This window comes from Equus przewalskii, chromosome 17, assembly GCF_037783145.1.
Source record: "Equus przewalskii isolate Varuska chromosome 17, EquPr2, whole genome shotgun sequence".
NCBI lineage: Eukaryota > Metazoa > Chordata > Mammalia > Perissodactyla > Equidae > Equus > Equus przewalskii.
The window spans coordinates 63,378,125-63,399,738 of record NC_091847.1 but is presented as its reverse complement, the minus strand read 5'-3'; the positions used below and the strand labels follow the sequence as shown (position 1 = coordinate 63,399,738).

The following is a 21,614-nucleotide window of genomic DNA, read 5'->3' as shown; positions in this document are numbered from 1 at the left end:
AGGGGAAAGAGACAGCAAGCATGTGACCTCGGGTAAAGGCTAGTCCAGAGTGTAAATAGCACTGACCGAGTTGTCTCACCTGGAAGCAAGAGGGCTGGGCTTTTGTTCTTTGTATCAGTCAATCACTGGCTGCCCCAGGAATGGAAGGCAAATAACCTCCCAAGTACTAGCAGGTGAGGATCAGGTCAGCAAAGGACAGCTCCAGTGTTAGCTCAAAATTTGCACAGCTGGGGGATGGCTTCCTGATCAAGTAAAAGAGATCTGGGAGGGACACCAACAGCATCTTCTCCCTCCCTCCCTCCTTCCTTCCTTCTCTCCCTTCCTTCCTCCATTCCCTTTAATTCTTGCTTTCCTCCACATTGCTGACTTTTCAACTATTCAGGTCTTATTGGAAATAGTCAACCATAATCTTTAAGCAATGGGAAATTCAGTGTCTTTCTGCTTAAGTGGGCTAACATGATTCCTGACATCTTAACAGAACCCTAATTGATACAGTTACTACAAAACATTCACTTTCACACGGTAAATACATATTTTAAAAAATTCATACCAGGTGTTAGTGACACACACATAACACTCTAAAATGTAGCCTGTCCAACCATGATTTCTGTCCAATATGCTGGATTCCAGCTGTCTACAAAATGCTACCAAAATTTTGAGTTCCTTTCACTCAAACCATGGTACCAGGTTGACAGACCATTCATGATATAATTGCCTGAAAGCTGCAGTAGTGAAATAGAAATATTTCTAAGCTGACTATGGAATATCACCAAATTCTGAGCACTTTCTTTAGCTCTCCCAAAAATTGAGCCCAAGCATTCTTAAATCTGGTGGAGGATGAATTTAGAACATAATTTACTTATATTTCACAGTACAAAAAGTCCAAATTGGAAATCAAGAACACCTGGGAGATCTATAACACGCCATTAAACCTTGTTTCATCTTTCATTTCCTCATTTATAAATGGTTTAACAAAATGACCTAAAGAGTGCCTTCCAGAATTAAAATATACAATTAAATGGCTATTTCTAATTTGAAATAGGGTACAGAGTAGTATTCAGATTTATGACATAGTCTTTGGCTGCATGATGCTTCAGCTGTTTCCACTCTAAAATAAAAGGATAATGTAAAACAAATGGGCCATTTTCGTTTTAATGAGGGCTGAGAAATCTTATGAAAAAAGTTTCTGTAATCACTACGTCAAATTGTCATAATACATAATATCTAAGAAAAATTATTTAGAAATTCTCATTACTGGTCCGTTTCTTTACTGACAAAATAATTCGTAATAATAATTCTCTGTAGCTCACATTTATTAACCAACTTCACAAACATTTTCATCTCATAAAAATGCTTGGCATTTTTATCCACATTTTATGTGCATACTGGGGATTAAGTGACTAAGGTCAGATAGTGTATCAGTAGTGGAATCAAGATTAAAAACTATGATTCCAGATTTGTGTGCTTTTTGTACTAGAGCATGTCCTTTCATCACCAGCAATAGTTCGACTTCACATAACAAAAAGATTTCACTGACATCACACAATTAAGCCAAGTCATTACGTTGACACGTAATCAGAAAAACTAAAAACTTTACAAACATTTTTATTGTCATAATCCAACTATATTGTTCATAAGTGAACTATACATGTATGGCCAACATAATCACCTACAGAGCGCAATAGGAAATACTGTCAAGGCATCTAATTTCTCAGATTCCTCACATTCATCTTTGGATATACTCAACTCCACCTCCTGCCCAGTGCCCTCTTGCTGACCTTTGATAATCACTAGACTTCCTTCCAACTTTATCCTCCCCATCACCCATATCACTAAAAGCAAAAAACATGAATTATGTGTATATTCAAGTCTTACTGTGACATGAGCCCACATGAGCTTTCCTAGTAATGCTATGATTATCAAATTAAACCGTTGCCACTCTACATTTAATGTTTTCACTTTTCATTTTGCTTCACATACCAGAATCAAATGTCCTTGTAAAAAAAATTTCCTTTTTAAAACAATTTACCTTTCACTTAATCATCTGACAAGTGCTGTTAAATTAATCAAACCAGGAGGCCATTAGGCTGAGTGGTTCTAATATCTTAGCAGCCTAGGTAGGCAAACCAAAACCTAAGCCTGTAAATGCCTCAAGGTTAAGAAATCAAAACCTAAGGAAAACCAATCACAAACAGCAGCTAGGCTTTTCCAAATAAGGCACATTCTTAAGGTATAGCCAATCAAATATTTCCTTGCTTTACTTCTGGCTTTTCTCTGTAAAAGTCTCTATTCGAGCTCCTGTGGGTGGAGCACTCCTAACCACTTCCTCTTTGACGCTGCTCTATTTGAATTGATTTCTGCACAAATAAACTCATAAAATTTTTAACATGCCTCAGTTTACCTTTTAACAGTTTGAATGTTAGTGCTACATCATATACGCAGTGGGTGCATAATAAATTGAGGCAGTATACAGGAGTGGGAGAAAGTGAATCGAACAATTTCTGATATCTACAGTGAATCATTATCTTTAAAATTCCTCTCTTTACCCGTCACATTCTACTGTTCAGAGTTCCTGGACCATGTCCTGTAGTTTCGTATCTAGGTTTCCCCTTTTGTAAAGCATATAAGTTAACAGAAGCCTCTTACCTCTCAGTGGTTTTGATTGAGTCCCATGTCTATCCTCAGCCTATCAACGTGGCCAGGGAAGTGCGATGTACTGATTGCTTTAGGGCTGGGGCCCACGCTTCTCTCCTGAGACAGGGTGGAGCCCCACCCAAGCATGAGGACAGAAGAAGGGATGTGGGGTAAACTCCCAAATAAAAAGTGTCGTTGCCAAAAGAATAGGGAGTAGCGGCTGGGAACAGTTTGTATTGCCATAGCACTTTCTCAGCTTGAACTTCTCCGGAGACTTACAGAAATATTCTAAACTGTCAAATGTCAAAAAATTTTTTATCTAATCATCCTGCAATTCCTATTCACATACCAACCCTGAGAATTTTCCTAACCATATCTGTCAGAATTCTTCTCTTTCATACGTTTCATCCTTTTACTAGTAAGTTATTTTTCGGAGCACTGCATGTGTTGTATTTGTTTAACTCCTGCCAGCTCCCGTGACCTCGTTTTCAGGTGGATGATTCTATAACCACATTGTCTTCTTTCAAATATGTGCCTCCAATAGTGCTTCATGCATCTTACCAGGCACTAGTTGAAATGAAATCTCCTCTGAAGTACGAAGAAGCACATGCAGGGAACAGTTTTTGAACTCATCAAAATCCTACGAGACGTGTTAAATAAATCACATTAAAATGTGAAAGGGCCTTTCAGTCAGTGTCAATAAACAGACGTCTGTGCATGGTTAAGAGTAAGACTCACTGAGTGTTAGGACACTTAGATTTAGCAGCATCAAAAAAGAGTATAATTTAGACCAACGTCCCAGGGCTGCAGCAGAGCATTGCCCGACTCCAGCCGACATCATCACCTCTAGGTGTTCTGAACGGCAGTGCCTGGGTTTGTGTGAGACCTAACACGCATGACTGTAGACAGCAACTCTGACTTTCTACCTGCAGTCCGTTGTGTGTCCAAGCACACAACAACTTTGTTATCAGGGGGAAAAGAAAGCCGTAAACACCTAGATTAAGAGAAAAGATGTCTAAGGTTTTAAAGAGCTAATTGATTCAACTTTTTTAATAAAAGACTGCTGCTGAGCATGAGGGCAACACATGTTTTGGATCATGTTTTCAGCTAAGATGATTGACAGGAATCCCTCCTTTTCTATCCAGCCCCTTGACCTTCACAATGAAGCGGAATGAACTAGATTGTTGTCATAGACAAAGAGAATAACGAACTGCTCAAAGAGATCTCATAACATGACCAACCTCATTAACAGTAGTTCTACAGTTGTTTTGCATTTCAAGGACCCACCTGAGACATAAACTCACTTATACAGCTTGCAAGGGTTTATGAGTACAGACAGCTAAAGACCAACTGCTTTGAACACTGGTTCTCAACCAGGTGTGGTTTTCCCCCAACACCTGAGTAGGGGATGGGAAGTGCTACTGGCATCTAATAGGCAGAGGCAAGGGATGCTGCTAGACATCCTGTAATGCACAAGACAGCCTTCCACAATGAAGACTTATCCAGCCAAAAAGTCAAAAGCGTCCGCAGTGCCCAGGCTGAGAAACTGCTTACAGATAAGATTACCTTATGGCCTTTTCTTCCACAGATCTCTGTTACCGGGAAACACTTCAAACCAATTCATCTAAGGGGTCATGATAATGGATAGGGTCTCACACAGAGGCCTCCCAGCTGACCACCTAATGCATTCTTAAGTATTACAATACTGACAACACTAACTTAAACTTTATATAGAGATGTAGGGAAAAAAATCTACATGACAAAATACTATGTAGTTATTAAACACAATATTTTAGGATGATTTTAAATGTCATGTGAAAGTGTCCATGACCTGATAATTAAAAAGAATCAGTATTTTTTAAAGTATATTATAACCCCACTATACGTGTTTGGTGATACAGGCATATGTGTGGGTAATGTATATGCATACACATATAAATGAACATACATATTCAAAGTCTATCAGCGATGTAATTTACAGGTGATTGTAATTTACTTTATACTTCTCAGATTTTTCACATAATCTACAATAAGTACAATTATATTAAAGGGAAATGTTATTTAAAAATTAAGAAGAAGCGATGCTTAGTATGCTTCTGAAATTGTTTTCAAAGTTTCTGTAGAGAGATGTTTTTGCTATTGCTGACATAGAAATGGTATCAATCATGGTGAAAACAAGTTAAAAGTAAGATTTTTAAAATATTTTGAAGTAAATTATTTTATTTGTGAAAAGAAGTATTAGCATTAAAATTGGGAAGCACCAAATGCAAACACTTTGTGGAGAAAAAATGAGAAACACCTGCCTCCTTCATGCCCCACCGTTCCCAAGAACATTTAAATGGGGGAGGTAAGACTACACTGTAGCATTTGAAAAAAATAAAATCAGCAAATAATGTCGGAGATACATGAAGTCTCCTTTGGCTTTTAGGGCATCAAGATTCAACTTCTCACCTAACTAGAAGTTATCTTCCTACTACTCCACATATAGAAGAGAGGGTCATTTAATACAAACACAAATACACATGTGCACGCATGTGCACAAACATGCACCCGCGCGCACACACACACACGCGCAAATAGGCCCTTGTAGCTAATTGTCCACGCAAATGGAACCAGGAAAATGTTCGATGTGATTGACTTCAAGGAGTCAGCCTTCAGAGCAGCCAAGTCAGGAGTGGTTTATCTAATTTAATTGACTTACGCTGAGTTCTATTCTACTTTAATCCTAGAGAAATATTTCTTAAACAACACCTGCATAAAATGTAGATTTCTAAACCTCCTCCTCAGAAACTCAGCTTAAGAAGGCCTGGAGTCAAGGCTTAGGAACCTGCATGGTTAATAAATACCCCCAGGTGGTTCAGGATCTCACAACGCCCAGGTCCCTGCAGAGCTGTCTTTCTGGCTCTCTCAACTCCCACTGCCCTTCCCAGTTCCAAGCTCCCATTTGCATTAGGCATTTCCCTCTTCCCACAATATTCTACCTTCTCTGACATAAGGACTCCAGGGAGTGCTCTGTGGGCCTTTCTCCCTCTTTCGCCAGGTACCGCAGCTGGATAGGGGCAGAATAAGTAGGGAGGGGAAATCTTCATACCCTAAGGATGGAGGAGAGAAGGAGGCAACACCACGCTGTGGTCTGGCCTGGGAGTGTTCAATCTTTGTGCAGCAAAGGTCAATCTACTGCTAGTGAACATTTTATATTTTAGTAATCTCACTATGCTGAAAGAATCACTCTCTTCTATCCTAGGCTAAGGGATTATTAAAAAGTTTTTCTGAAACTTTAAACATTATGGGTTTTAGGCTTCAGGAAGTGATGGAAACCCCCAAAATGTGTCCATCTGAAGAAAGTCCTTTTCTTTCCTTAATACAAACTACAGGAAATAGAAGTTTAAAAAACTTCCAAGATTTATCTTCATTTTATCTTCTTTCTCTCTCCACCAACCAAGATTCCCTACTTCTGAGGCACATTCCCTCAAAGAAGTGGGTGGGATGAGGTAGAGTGGTTTCTAAGATTTTCATAGTGATCAAAAGAGGGTGCGTGTTACAGACTGAATCTTTGTGTCCCCCTAAAATTTGTATGTTGAAATCCTAACCCCTAAGGTGGTGGTAGTAAGAAATGGGCCTTTGGGAAGTGATTAGGTCATGAGGGTGGAGGCATCAAGAATGGGATTAGTGCCGTTACAAAAGAGACCCCAAAGAGCTCCCTTGCTCCTTCTGACTTGTGAGGACCCAGCAAAAGGACAACTGTCTATAAACCACGAAGTGGGTCCTCACCAGAGCTCAACCATCCTGGCCTGTAAGAATACACTTCTGTTGTTTATGAGCCCCCCAGTCTTTGGTACTTTGTTATAGCAGACCATACTGACTAAGATGTCAAAAGAAGGCATGGTTCAACAGTTTTGAGAAATGCTGCTTGAGAAACAGCAAATTGGAGCGGATAGTGGAGGTAATTGGTTAAGTGATTGATCAAAGGGATCAAAACTTTCATTCTGAAGATCCCAAGGTTAGAAACAGATTGAGCTCCAAGTATACTCAATTCCCCACCTCACGTCCTCACATACATTGCTTCATCCATTTTGTTGTTTCATGCAAACAAGTCTAATTACCTCTGTTATTGGGAAATTTTTGTATTCCTTATAAGACTAAACACAGTAGTGAATAACTGGAGGCTTTTTGACTACGAAACAAGAAAGTACAAAAATAAAAACAAATTTTTAAAAAGCAAAACAAACAAGCAATCCCATGACTCCTATTCTCTTCCCAAAATGGATCAGAATATTTATGCCAGACCTTGAAAATTCCCCTCTGAAAAAAACACAAACTAAGACCAGAAGCTGGAATTGATGGCAAAACAGACACCTTGGGAATTGGGCCCAATATGTCCCCCAAAACAACAAACATCCTGAGTTGGGGACGTTATGATCTCATACTTTTAACAAGAGCAAAAAAATAGTCTAAAATTCTTACTTTGCAGTGATATTGGAACACATTAGGGGTGGGAAATGGGAATAAAATTATTTTAGTGACCCCCCTAATTGCCTCCCATTTAAATATACTGTATTAATCAGGATTCCCCGAGAAACAGAACCAATAGGATGTGTATATAATATGAAGAGAGAGGTTTATTTTTAAGGAATTGGCTCACATGACTGTAGAGGCTGGAATGTCCAAAATCTGCAGGGCGGGCTGTCAAGCTGAGGACCCAGAGAAAAGCTGACAATGCGGCTCAAGTCTGAAGGCAGGCTGGCAGCAGAATTCCCGCTTTCTCAAGGCACCATCTTTTTTCTCTTAAGGCTCTCAACTGACTGGATGAGGCCCGCGCATTATGGAGGGTAATCTGCTTTACTTAAAATCCACCAATTTAAATGTTAATCTCATCTAAAAATGATCTTCACAGCAACATCTAGACTGGTGTGTGACCAAGTACCTGGGTGCTGTGGCCTGGCCAAGTTGACACATAAAATTAACCACCACACATACTGATATTATATTCCCTTTTAGGGATCCTAATGACTTGACCAACTTTAGAGAAAAATAATTATTTTGAATGCTCATTTCAATTGTTTAATGAATAATTCTATTTTGTTAACTTTGACTCAAAATTTGGAAATGGTTACAGTTTCATTTCAATACTAGGAAGTGCTGCCTGCTTCACAAGGGAGTGACCGTGGCTCCTATGACTGCTTCAGTCAAGTTTCAAGCTATTAACAGATCCTTGCACTGAGAAAATGGTTTAAATTGTTAAAATATTAGATGACGATTCTGCAAAAGATTTTTATTTTAAGCTCATTTGCTGACCTCAGGCTGCAAGTCACTAAGTTTCTGAAATTTAAAATCCTGCTAATATGTGATTTTGTTTAATAATTGCAACCTGGCTTCACATTGTATTCGCTTGTAGACCTTTTCAGGTACTTAGGCCTGGGTCCCAGCCAAGGGCTTCTGATTTAATTCATTTGGTCTGCAGACTGGGGAGTAGGATTTTTCAAAGCTTGGCAGATGAAGCTAATGTGCAGCCAGAATTGAGACCCACCGTGAAATGATAGTTAATCCACCCTCAGTGTGCACAGCCCATTATCAGTAGACGTTCATAGTTCTGTCTCAGCAAAGGAGAGAGAATAGAAAAACTTACCCATTTTACATTTAGTCTGTAGATAACACAGAAAAAAGGTTTTTTATTTTCTAGATAATTCATTCCAGTTATTCAAATATATACTTTGAAGCTACTAGATATATTAATATTGATAAGTAAAATTAGTTTATGTGGTTTTCTTTTTTGCTTTATACTTGGATACTTTCAAATGAGCTTTAAGGTAATGTTAACCAATTTAAAAATATCTATATCTAGTGAGTTCTATTTGGAATTGAATTGTTTGAAAATTAATTAATTATGGAAGAACGGTATTTTATGACATTGTCTCTCTATGTAAAAACATGGGTGGTATTTTATTTGCACAAACCTTTTGTAAAAATGTCTTTCCATTTTCTCAGTCTTGTTTTATGCTTTTTTAATTAAATTTTATGACTTTTATGTCCTGCCCTTATTTTTAAACTCATTCATAAATATTTTATGTTTTTGCTAATGTGAATGAAAAATATTTTCTCTTTCTGTTGCTAAGTGTTTATCACTAACATAGAGAAAAATCTCCGTTGTGTATATTTATTTTATGTGCAGCTACCATACCAAATTATTTTATTGATTTATCTTTATTTTTGGACTAGAGGCTTTTATGTTTCTTTGTTATAAAATATATCATCAGCAAAAAGAAACCTTCAGCTCTTCTTTGCCAAAGTCTGTACCAATCATTTTTCTTAATGAATTTACTAGAATCGCCACAATAAATATGAATGATAAAGGCCACATCAAGAATTTCTTTGTAGTTCCTTATTATTTAAATGGTTTTAATGTTTTGCCCCTTGGAATACTATTTGCTGTAGATTTTGGAGGATAGCTTATATTAAAATTTATTTGTTTCATATTATTCCTATTTGATTTAGTTTCGACATTAGGAATAGCCTTTAATTTTATCAATAGTTTTTCTGGTAATTAATATGGCTCTATAAGTTTTTTCTTTAATTTCTGATGTAATGGATTAGTTTGATAATTCTCTTGTACTGAAATACCCTTGTGTTCCTCAATAAAAATTCTTATTCATGATAAATTCTTTGGTAGTTACTAAGCTATTTATAAATATTTTATTTAGACTTTCTGCTTCCAAACTTACAAAGGAGAATGGTGAATAGCTTTTTTTTTCTCTTTGTTTGTACTATAATTCACACATTTAATACATTTATGTTTGAAGATATGTTGGCATTATAAATAAAACAGGGAGAATTCCAGATTTTTCTGGGTTTTTAAACAGTTTAAATAATATTACAATTCTCTAATCTTTAAAAGTTAGTCGAACCATCTGGTCCTCATTCCATTTCCAATGGTAGATTAAGTGATCTTCCAATCTTGTCATCACTAATTGGTTTATTCAAGATTTTCAATTCTTCTTTATTCCTTTGTCAGTTTATATCTTGCTAGTTAACAATTGATTTCATGATTTTTTAATTTGGTTCCAAAGATTTACGTTATACTGTCTTAAGATCCATTAAGAACTTCAAATTTTATGGCTATGTTCCTTTTTTCATTTGTTCTGTCTCATTTTTCCTTTGAATTTCTAAGAGTTTTGTCTACTTTATTGGCTTCTTCAAAGAACAAGCTGTTGGATTATACTTTATTTATTTTTTATTTCATTAATCTCTACTTTTACCTTTATTAACTACTTCCTTTTGGCTTTCATTGGAATAGTGCATGTGTGTGTGTGTGTATGTAGTATATGGGTGTGTGGTGTGTGTTTGTGTGTGTGTTTCTAATTTAAGTGAGTTTCTTTGCTGGGTTTTGATATGAAATTTTTTCTTTCTTTTTTGCTAGATCATTTTTGATTTCTCAATTGATTTTTTTAATCCATGGACTATTTAGGAGAGAGATTATTAATTTTCAGGTAGTTAATATTTCAATGATGTTTTATTTATTTCTAACTTTATATGAATTACAATCAGAGAAATTACCTAGTAAAACTCTCCATACTTTAAAATGCATTTTTTGTGGCCAATATTTGATCAATTTTTAGCCAATTCATAGAAAAATTTAAAAAGATAATATCTAGAGATTTAAGGACCTTATATATTTATTAAGCCAAATTTTTAAAAATAAATTAAATTTGCTTATTTTTGTCTACTATTCGTGTCCAATTCTCAGAAAAACTGCAATAAAATTCTCCTAATATAATTGTTTTATAAATTTGTCCTTGTATTCCTAAATATAATGACCATCTTTATTCTTATTTATTGGTTTTATAGATAAATTATTCCTTCTCATATTAATACAATCATTCCTGATTTTACTTTTGCTTGTGTGTTCCTATCATCTCTTTGTTCATCCCCTTATCTAATCACTTAAGGTTTTTTTAGGAAGATTAGCCCTGAGCTAACATCTGCTGCCAATCCTCCTTTTTTTTTTGCTGAGGAAATCTGGCCCTGAGCTAACATCCGTGCCCATCTTCCTCCACTTTATATGCAGGACGCCTACCACAGCATGGCTTGCCAAGCAGTGCCATGGCTGCACCCAGGATCTGAACCGGAGAACCCGGGGCCACCGAAGCGGAACGTACACACTTAACCACTGCACCACCGGGCTGGCCCCTAATCACTTAACTTTTTTCTTCAAAATATCATGTCAGTTTTGCTTTTTGAGCCAATCTATCTTTTAACCAGGGACTTCAATTCATTCCTATATTATGTAATGACTCATATGTATGTCTTCTAATCCTTCCCTCATGCTTTATTTCCTATTTTTCTCTATTGTGTTCTTGTTTTCCTTTTCCTGCATTTTGCTGTTTTATTTAATTGCTGTTTCTTTCCTTTCCTTTCTTTCTTTGTCCTTTTTAATGATATTTAATTGGGTTACCATACGTTTATTGTTTCCTTTCCTTTCTTTTTCCTAACATTGTAATCAGAAGCATATTTTTGTACTACTATTTGAAAGGGGGAAAAGCTACCAATTTCCCATACTAACAAACTCTTTTTTCCATAACTTTCTATTTGCTACCCCTCAATAAGATGAAACTCTTACAGTACTTTTTATTTTACCCTTTTTTATCACTATTTTTTCTGGAATAGTATTGTAGCATTCCTTTCCATTTCAAGGATCCTTATTTGGCCTTATATTATGCATTTCCAATCGAGAACATTCAGCTGTAACCGTACACATATACCTCCTTTTAGTTCATCTGACACTTGTTTGCTCTGCTCGTCTCCGTCACCCATGATGAGAACAGTCTTTGGATTCATTTGTTGTTTAATTAGAGTTATTTCCTCTGCAGTTTGCGTCACATGATTTATATGGATGATACATATTCTAAATATTTTTGTATTCTCAAAGATCTTTCTTTTGTCCTGGCAGATAAATGTAAACTTGGCGTGGCTTGGGCTCCAGTTCTCTCATTAGTCTGTAATGTTTTTTAATCATATTCTAACAGCTGGTGTCGCAGATGAGGACCCATTCTGATTTATTTTTCTTCTTCTTTATTAATGAAATTTTAAACACCAGAAAACCCTAAATGGGTAAATTTCATCATAGAAAATGCAGGTATTTGTCTTTCTTCATCTGAATAAGAATTTCTTCTGTTAATTTTTTAATTACTGCCTCTCCTACAACTGTTTCCATTTCTATCCATGGAGCCCTATTATTTACATTCTATGATTTATTACTATCATTTTATTACGTATTCTTTATTTTACTATTTATTATTATTGTATTATTCAAACTTTGGGCTCATAAGTTTTCTCTATGCATTAAACTACTACTATCTGACACTATTTTGGATCTCAACATTAATGATGCTTTTCTTCAATTCACTCAGAATAATTTGATCAAAAATACTACTTTAACAAAAGTTCTAGAGGGCCCTTTTTTCTGCTCTGCTTGGATTTTATGAAAGCTTTCTTTGCTGTGGTTTGGGATTTTTTGCTCATATTGTTTTCTGTCACCTCCAGCAGCTCTATTTCTCTGGAAGCCTGTTTTGTAATCTCAGGCACAGGAAGCCACATCCACGCTTCAGCATCTGCTGGGTGTCTTATGGACAGACGGACATGCTTAGGGTCTATGTTGGTCTTAGCCCAAGTCTTAGGCTGGCTCTGCTCAGACCTCTCCCATAGCCTAAGCTTAGCCTCAGTCAGACAGCTCCTAGCCATCTCCAGATGTCCTGAAGGAGCAGATGGATTAATTTTTAGGGTAGAAGGAACATAAGAAATGCTCACATGAAGTTACCATCTTTATTCTTTGAATCCCTTTTTAAATTTTTTTCATTAGGTTAACTGGTAACTTATCTATTGTTTTGTTTTTTCAAATAAACAGCTCTTGAAGTATTTGTTATTTGTATGCTTTGTTTCTAATTTCACCTTTTATCCTCATTGGTTCTTTCCTTCTGCTCGCCTTGTTTGGTTGTCTTTTTAAATGTTCTTCCACTGGACATTTATTGTCAACTGAGCCATTTATTTTCATTCTTTCTTGTTTTGTAATGCAAATATTATGCCATAATTTGGGGAGAGAGACAAACTTCAGCCTTTCTAACTAACTTACTTCAGTTGATCTCATAGATCATAACATATCATTTTCTCTTAATTGTTAAAATTTGGATATTTTTACCATTTTGATAGAGAGAATGTGTTCGTTATTTTCTGGGCTTTTTCTAGGTCTATTATTAATTTTAATGTTACTGTATTGAGGCCAGAGAATTGTACTATGCTATTTATTAATTTTCTCATTCTACTGAGACTTGCATTGTGGCCCAAAATTTGATTAAATTTTGATATGTTCATTGGACATTAGAGGAGTCATACATCAGACGGAAATGGGCTGTCACTAATACCCTGCCATCCTCAGTCAGTGCCTGAGAGACTGGGGTCACTGAGTCACTGCCTGGGGGAGAGCCTGGCCTCAAATTCACAGGGTTGGTGGCTCAAGACTACAGTCAATTACGCTCCCACAGCAGGTTCTCATGTAGGAGCTCTGAATGGTGCATCTCCATGACCACCGCAGCCAAAGCTTAATTGAAATATAAAATTTAAAACCCTACCGTTAGACATTCTAAGATGAGAAATGTCTGGAAAATATCAGCAATAAATAAGTTTATTTGTTCTTTCCCTGTAAAGTTTTTGTCCCCACTCCTTTACAGATATATGTGATTTTTGTATTAAGTTGGACATGAACTTGGGAAATTATTCTTCTGCCGAACCTTATAAAGTCTTTACGAAAGCCTCTCCAAGTTTGAGGCATGTTCAGAGTAGAACACTACCTGACCTTCAAGCATCCAGCACGTGGCCCATAACACCATTTAGAATTCGGACAGGAACAGTTAAAGAAGGGTTCACTGCTAAAGAAGACTCACGGGACCCAAAATGGCAATGCTTACAAATCCACGAGAAAACGGTACAATATAATGACAGCATCAAGCAAGGATCTGCATCACAGCCGAAGGCTGTCTCTGAGCAAGGTGTCCAGGCAGGCCCAGCAGAGGCTCCAATTGTCCTTCCTCTGTAAGGGCCCCACCAGATGCCTTTTCACTCTCAGGCAGGAATCACCAACGTGTGCACGGAGCACCTCTAAACCAGGGAGCCCGAAATGATGTCTCAGCCCAAGTTTCATATATTCTGCTGCTCTCGTAGGCATATTCTTGCTACATAATCAGCTGCAACAGCAGAGACTTACAGGGGCTCACTGAGACCCGATGCAAATCATCAGTCTCAATGTTATCAGTAAATAATGCTGACAAACTGGTACAATTCCTCTCAGGCCTTGGTTACAAAGCAACACTATAACTCAGTACATTTCGTGCCTTGACCAAGGATTAGGGCTGCAGAGGTGCGATTCTTATCTCAGTAGAACAGCTCAGGATAATTCCAAGCCTGTTGGAATTAATTCTCACGACACAGTCCGCACTGTTGACCTGCAGTCAAGACCTTTTTATGACAAAACGCTCTTAGTTTGACAGTAATACTCGCCTTATAACAATGCATCTCAATCAAACAGCATATCAACAATCATAATGCACATCGAGATTCCAAGCATTTGTAATAATCAGTGAAGGACTGACATGGATTTAAACAGGCAGCTGAACCATCCAGGAATACCAGCACATATTCTTTTTACTAAGTTTACAGTTCTTTGGCCTTCCTGATCTACAACTGTCTGTACTTCATAGTATATATCTACTGGATGATTAATAACTATAATCAATCTATCATTAATCAAGTCTAAATTTTCTTCAAGCCAATTTTCCTCCACAGGAAAAATTGTTCTGAGGAATCTTTAATTCAGTCTCCCAATACACTTGATCACCAACAATATTATCATAATTGGGGAGGAGGGTTGCTGAGGAAGATTTACCCTGAGCTAACATCTGTGCCAATCTTCCTCTATTTTGTACTTGGGTTACTGCCACAGCATGGCCACCAAAGAGCGGTAGAGGGCCATGCCCAGAAACCAAACCTGGGCCACCATACTGTGGGCCACCAGGGCTGGCCACAAGCTTTTTTTTTTTTTTTGCTTCTATAATAATAATTTTATCTACAATTGCTGGGTTACACTATAGAGCAGTATCATGTAGTACCATAAATACTTGGTTGCCATAAAAGCCAGACATAATTACTATCTAATTACTTTCCTCCCTCTCAAAATCTCCTTTTCCCATATACCATATATTTTAAGAGTATAGGTTAGAGGCCATGTCTCTGTCATTTCGGGATTCTGTAGTCAAATTTCTTTTCTCAAATTTCATCATGTGACAGATGAGGATTCTCAATGAGTGGGGTCTTATGACAGAGCCCATACATCTCCAATGGAAAACACTGTAGCCCCATTTAAGATTCGTCAAAGTTCCACAAGTTGCACAATAGGAAAAGATTGTTTAGCACTGGGTTATGGCACTAAAGCTGTTAAAGTACACTACAATAGGCTACTTTCTCCAGTTACCTATCTCCATACACTAGGAGGCCCATAAATTGCATAAGTGCATACCCTGTTCTTCTGCTGTGACCCCACCCGTTGTGCCTGAGACACCTCAGACACCATTTGAATTATGATATCTAAGAACCCAGCCTATGTTGACATGCAAGCTCATTCCCATCCCTGGGTTTGGGCACGTTATCTTAGTGCCTGCTCTAAGTGTATGGCCTGTTTTCCAGAACCGTGTTATCGTTTCAGGTGACTTGCCATTTTTGTCCTTCCTCTTGGAACATGTCCTCAAGGCCACGGCTCCTATTCACCCTAGGAAAATTTTTACATCAATATGTCTTTCCTCAGTAAAAGCAAATTCCACCTGGCCAATTCCTCTTAGCACAAGTCATCATTCTTTTGAAGTTTTCTTATTTTGAGTAGAACAATATTGTTCAAGCCACCAGATGTGCTGTTGCCATTGAGGATTAATTGCTTAGCGCAAGTGGAAACTAAATTCTTTCAGAACAGATCTGCTGTCAACAAATTTTCTTATTTTTCCTTCATCTGAGAATGTCTTTATTTTACCTTCATTCCTGAAGTTTATTTTCAATGAATTCTGAAAACAGTTTTTTGTTTTTGTTGTTTTTTCAGCACTTAAACTTTATCATGCCATTTATTTCTGGCCTTCATGGTTTATGATGAGAAATATGCTGTCAACCAAATCTTTGTTTCCCTAGTGGGAGGCATCATTTTTCCCTGGCTGCTGTCAAGTTTTTTCTTTGTCTTTAGTTTTCAGAAGTTCTTTTGTTTCTGGGAATAGGTTTCATTGGGTTTACCATATTTGGGATTCACTGAGTTTTACCAATTTGGGGAAGGTTTCAGCTATTATTTCTTCCAATATTTTTTAGCACCATACTCTTTCTCCTTTCCTTCTGAGATACTGACATGAACGTTTGATGTTTTATTATCCCACAGGTCCCTAAGGCTCTGTTCGTTTTTTTTTTTTTAATCTTTTTTCTCTCCGTTCTATTGATAATTTCTATCAATCTATCTTAAAGATGACTGACTCTTTCCCCTGTCATCTCTGCTATTGAGCCTATCCAGTGAATTTTTTATTTCAACTATTGGGTTTTTTCCCATTCTAAAATTTCCATTTAGTTCTCTATTTGTTTCAAGGGTTCTCACGATAATGAAGAATTTTAAAATAGCTGTTGTAGAGTCTTTGTCATATAATTCCACATCTGTGTCCTCTTGGCATTGGAGTCTCTTGATTGTCTTTTCCCACACAAGTTGAGATTTCCCTGGTTCTTAGATGCTGAGTAATTTTGGATTGTATCCTGGACTTTTTGAACATTATGTTATAGGGCTGAGGTCTTATTTAAATCCTATGGAGAATGTTATTATTTTCTTTTAGCAGACAATTGACCTAATTTAATTTCCAACCTTCATTCTCTGGTCCATAGGTCCAATGCCAGTTCAGTTTTCAAAGCCTTCACAGTGCTATTGGTATTTATCCTATGTGTGCATCACCCATTGAGCAGCATGGGACCTGGTCAGTGGTCTACATGTTTGTTCAGTTCCTATTCTTTGATATGTTCAGGATCAGATCTATGTGCACATCTCAGGGGCGAGCTCAGAGTGTGCATACAACTTTGTGGGATAACTTTCCCAGGCTCCTTCCTTTCTCCTGAGTACTTTTCAGTTCCCTGGGGCTCCTTTTTATGGTTTTCTAGTCAGAAAGTGTTGTTTTCTTTTTAACCTGGCTCAGCTGCACGCTGCAACAACTATGACCATGTCTAGGGCCAGTTAGTTAAGATTTGTCAAGTATTCACAAGTTGCACAATAGGAAAAGAATGGGGTTGTGGCACCAAAGCTATTAAAGTACACTTTAGTTAAGGTTTATGCTTTAGTTTAGGTTTTATGCTTTAGTTAAGGAGGACCAAAACTTTGGTTTTGAACACCATCACTCTCCCCCTACACACACACACACACACACACACTATGCTGGGCACTATAACAGCTGTCTAACTTGCATAGTTTCAATTAATTCTAGTAACATTCCAACAAGTTGGTAATGTCTGCTATAAAACAATGTATGCTTTTTCAGAAAGCCTTATGTTCTGCATTGCACACAAAACAGTATAGCTTATGGGACTGTAGGGTAAAGGGCTAACCAGTGAAAGCCTGTGCCACTTTCTAAGCAGCACACTAAAAAAATAATTCTAATTAAGATTCTAGCACAGTTAAAAAGTTACATTAAATTCCATAAGTAAGGAACTACTATAGCAAATATAGGACTTCTAAAAAAAAAGTAAAACATAGTTTGATGGGAGAAAGTATGAGGAATGTTTGAGACTGCTGTGTTATAGAGACAAGGGCAAAATGCACCAATATTAAGAGAGAGCTTCACAAAAAGCATTTCCAAGACAAAGCATGTCACCAAGAGGAAGAATGTGGAGTGAACTAATTTTGTATACAATACAGTCTTACATCCTACAGTATTACTCATTTCTTTAATGAGTAAAGCAGAATTCCACTACATAAGCATACTTTGCATTCAACTGCTATTACTTATGTCTAAAAAATTGATATGATGGAAAAAACTATATTTGAACCAGTGGAACTTTTTTTTTGCTGAGGAAGATTCACCCTGCTAACATCTGTGCCAATCTTCCTCTATTTTATATATGGGTCACTGCCACAGCACAGCTAATGAGTAGTGTAGGTCTGTGCCCAGGATCCAAACCTGCAAACCCAGGATGCCAAAGCAGAGCACACCAAACTCAACCACTATGCCACAGGGCCAGCCCCTGGAACTTCTTTTTATACTAAATCATTCCTCTATTTAAAATAACATATGAGGGAGCCAGCCCCATGGTGTAGTGGTTAAGTCTGGCACATTCTGCTTCAGCAACATGGTGTTTGGGGGTTCAGAACCCAGGCACAGACCCACACCACTCATCAAGCTATGCTGTGGTGGTGACCCACATACAAAATAGAAGAAGATTGGCACAGATGTTAGCTCAGGGCTAATCTGTCTCAAGCAAAAAGGAAAAAAGAGGAAAATTGGCAATGGATATTAGCTCAGAGCAAATCTTCCTCACCAAAAAAAAAAATCACATATGAGCTAATTACACTAGAAGTATACGTTGTATCAGAATAGACTAGACTACAATTTTACCTATTTTACACTTCTTAAATATTAAATTATATGGCCTCCAATAATTTTTTTTAAATTATCAACAATTTTGTCAACTAAAATTGTGACGGGGTGTAACATTCAAATTGCTATTGGCCTACGATAGTCAACAGATAGATAACTTCCAAATTAAACTATGATAACTTTTATTAGAATGACAGTAGGGCAGAAGATGTGACTTTCATAAGTTTTAGCAAGTCTTTTGATACACTTAGCAGTCGAACATCAAAATAATAACCAGTGTCTTACTGGCAAATAGCTATCAACATAAATGTGTTTTGTGTCAAAATCATAAATGCTTGACGAAATTTCAAGAAGTCAGTCAAAGTAGTAGGTGTTTTACAAGGCTAACATCGACATTTAATGCAGGGGTCAACAAACTTTTTTTTGTAAAGGGCCAAGTAGTAAACATTTTTGGTGTTGTGGGCCATATGGCCTCTGTTGCAACTACTCAAATCTGCCATTGCATCATGAAAGCAGCCATAGACAATACGTAAATTAATGAGTGTGGCTATATTCCAATAAAACTTTATTTAAAAAACAGGCAGCAAGCCAGATTTAGCCTATGGTTTGGCGACCCCTGACTTAATGAATAAGCCATAAATTCGTTCATTTAACTCCCCTGGGCTCATAAAGAGCACTATAATGATAAAATCCTTACTACTTGACTCAGTGCCAGCAGATTTAATTAGAATCATATGCTGCTAATCGGGAAAGGACCAATGTTGGTGTCATGATAACAGTGTGACTGGGAACCATGCTGCACTAAATGCAAGCTATTTTAAGTGATGTGCACTGTATAATAATGGATAAATTATCAATTATAGCCCCATATTGCTCAGTAAAAGAAGTGGTCATCCTAATTCCACACAATCATTAATGTCTTGTAGAATAAATTAACCCATAGTTAATTTATTAACCCATAGTTAATGTCCATAATTATGTATGGATAAAAGATATTCAAAAATACAGTCATATTTATTTCTATTTATTAGCAGCTCCAAATTAACCAATTAATTCAAGTAAAACTGAAATTTAAACAGTCATAGTTGTTAATAACCTGAAGAGGAAACAATTCTGCTATTTAGAAAAGATTCCAACAAGTATATTTTTCTACTAGAAATATCAAAGTGATGACGGAAAAAACAAATCTACAACCATTAAAAATCACCATTAGGGCCAAGCGGTTCAGTTTACGTGCTCTGCTTTGGCGGCCCAGGGTTTCACCAGTTTGGATCCTGGGCGCAGACATGGCACCGCTCATCAAGCCATGCTGAGGCAGCATCCCACACGCCACAACTAGAAGGACCCACAAGTAAAACTACACAACTATGTACTGGGGGGCTTTGGGGAGAAAAAGAAAAAATAAAATCTTAAAAAAGTCACCATTAAAAAAACATTTAACTATCTGGGAAAAGGGTTACGATATGAAAATACGTAAGGAAATCAATATAGCTGTAGAATTTTCAAATTACTTTATTGACTCAAGAATAATAAAAAAGTTGAGGAAAGAATTGCTTCTCACCACTCACTCGAAAAAAAGACTCAAGAACTAAGAGGACTTGGCCCGTGCCTCAGGAATGCCTCGGCTGGCCAGCCTACTCCTACTTTATTTTTTACTACCCATTAGTCCACTAAGCTGACCTCTGCGGGTATGGAAGAAATACACACTGATGAAGAGTGAGAATGAAAGGTTTCTATTCTCCTAGGGAAAGGCTGGCTGTCTTTTGGCCATAGAAATAAGTAACCACTGATGCAAGTGATCAGTGACAGCTTCAACCAGCACACACGCCTCTGTGCTTTGTTCAGAGATTGCGTCCTACGAGCACAGCTCTCTCGTGATTCTCAAGCAGTAAAATCAGCCTTCTGTTTCAGATCCTGAGTCATGGCCTCTTCCTTCAACAGGTGGCTCCAGTTAAATTAGAAGAAAAAAGAGAAAGAAAGGAAGGAAAGAAGGAAAGCTTGTTTGCCCGCTATTCTCCTCATCATTTAAATTAGATGAAATTCTTCAAGGAGCTGTCCCTTTAGATGCCACATTTTCTGTGTGGGCTAATTTTATTCTTTCCAATAATCACGTATTCCATGATATATACAAATCTGCCTCTGGCATTCCAGTTTTACATGTTCAATTTTTAAACAGATATATCTGCTGGATGTTCATTCAGCAAGTACCTTTTGAAGATTTGCTATGTGCTGCTGACTTTAATACATGCTGGGGTACCATCCAGTCATAGAATTTCTCACAAGTATTTCACATTCAACAACTGAAGTCATCTCAAGTCTGTGTTGCCTCCAGTTTCCTACCACAGTAAGTGGAGTCTCTATCCATAGTTTCTCAAGGCAGAAAACTGAAAGTCATTTTTGACCCTTTCCTCTCCCTATACAGCTACGTCACACCAACCAGCAAGTCCTATTGATTCTACCTCATAATTACGTTTCAGATCAATACACTGCACCCCATTCCTATGCCCCTGACAACGCAGAGTGATCTCTTAGAACAAAATCTAGACATGTCACGTGCTCAATTCAAACGCTTGCATAGAACTCTGTTGCTCATAAAATTAAGTCTCACATCCTGAAGAGGATTCTGCACGTCTCCTCTCTTTCCTCTGAGGCTCCCTTGTTCGTCTCTCAGTCCTTAAAATGTGAGACTCCGTCTCTTTTGCCCGAAGTTTCTCCACAGGCTGTTTCCTCGGCCTAAAACACTCTTTCCTTCCATCTTACATTTTCAAATTCCTCATCGTCTTTCAGGTCTCAGCTTACATTTTATTTCTTCAGAAAGATTTTCCCTGAACTGAGAGCCTGCGTTGAGTCTTCTGTGAATTCTGTATTTCTCCTTGTATCGCTCATCAAATGCTTATTTGTTCAAAGTTTATTTTCCAGAGAAAATGTTCAGATTGTATGCTGAAGCACTTCAGCACTTCACATCCTAGGCACACAGTAGGGCCTTTATACTTATTAAATAGATGAGTAACGTTTATGTAGAACCTGCCTATAACACACCAAAAAAAAAGGTCAGAATTGGAGGAGAGGTCGCTCTGACTGAGCAGTTTACGGGGCTAAGTAAAGCTGTGTTGCCACATTTCTCACCACTGCCCTGACTTTTACAATTAATTTCTTCATGATCTGGTAGGCTTTTGGGACACACACACACACACACACATACACACACACTTAACACCACCACCAATACAGAATGTAGCTTGCAAGGTTTTGGAATCTTGAATTAAAAATAGCCTAAATACACAATATACAATTTATATACAATAAATGTATTTATTATATATTAAGGTTTATATACAA

At 37.3% G+C, this 21,614-nt stretch overlaps 1 long non-coding RNA gene across 2 annotated transcripts in view; it reads right to left on the bottom strand.

Moving 5' to 3' along the window:
• Window positions 1–2,753, bottom strand: part of LOC139076655 (uncharacterized) — a 175,928-nt gene extending 173,175 nt beyond the window's left edge. Inside the window, exon 1 of one of the 2 annotated variants that reach the window (XR_011528471.1) lies at window positions 2,647–2,753. This is a non-coding gene — a long non-coding RNA (uncharacterized lncRNA). The remainder of the gene's footprint in view (window positions 1–2,646) is intronic. The other variant, XR_011528473.1, reaches the window with a different exon arrangement.
• Between the last annotated feature and the right edge of the window lie 18,861 nt (window positions 2,754–21,614).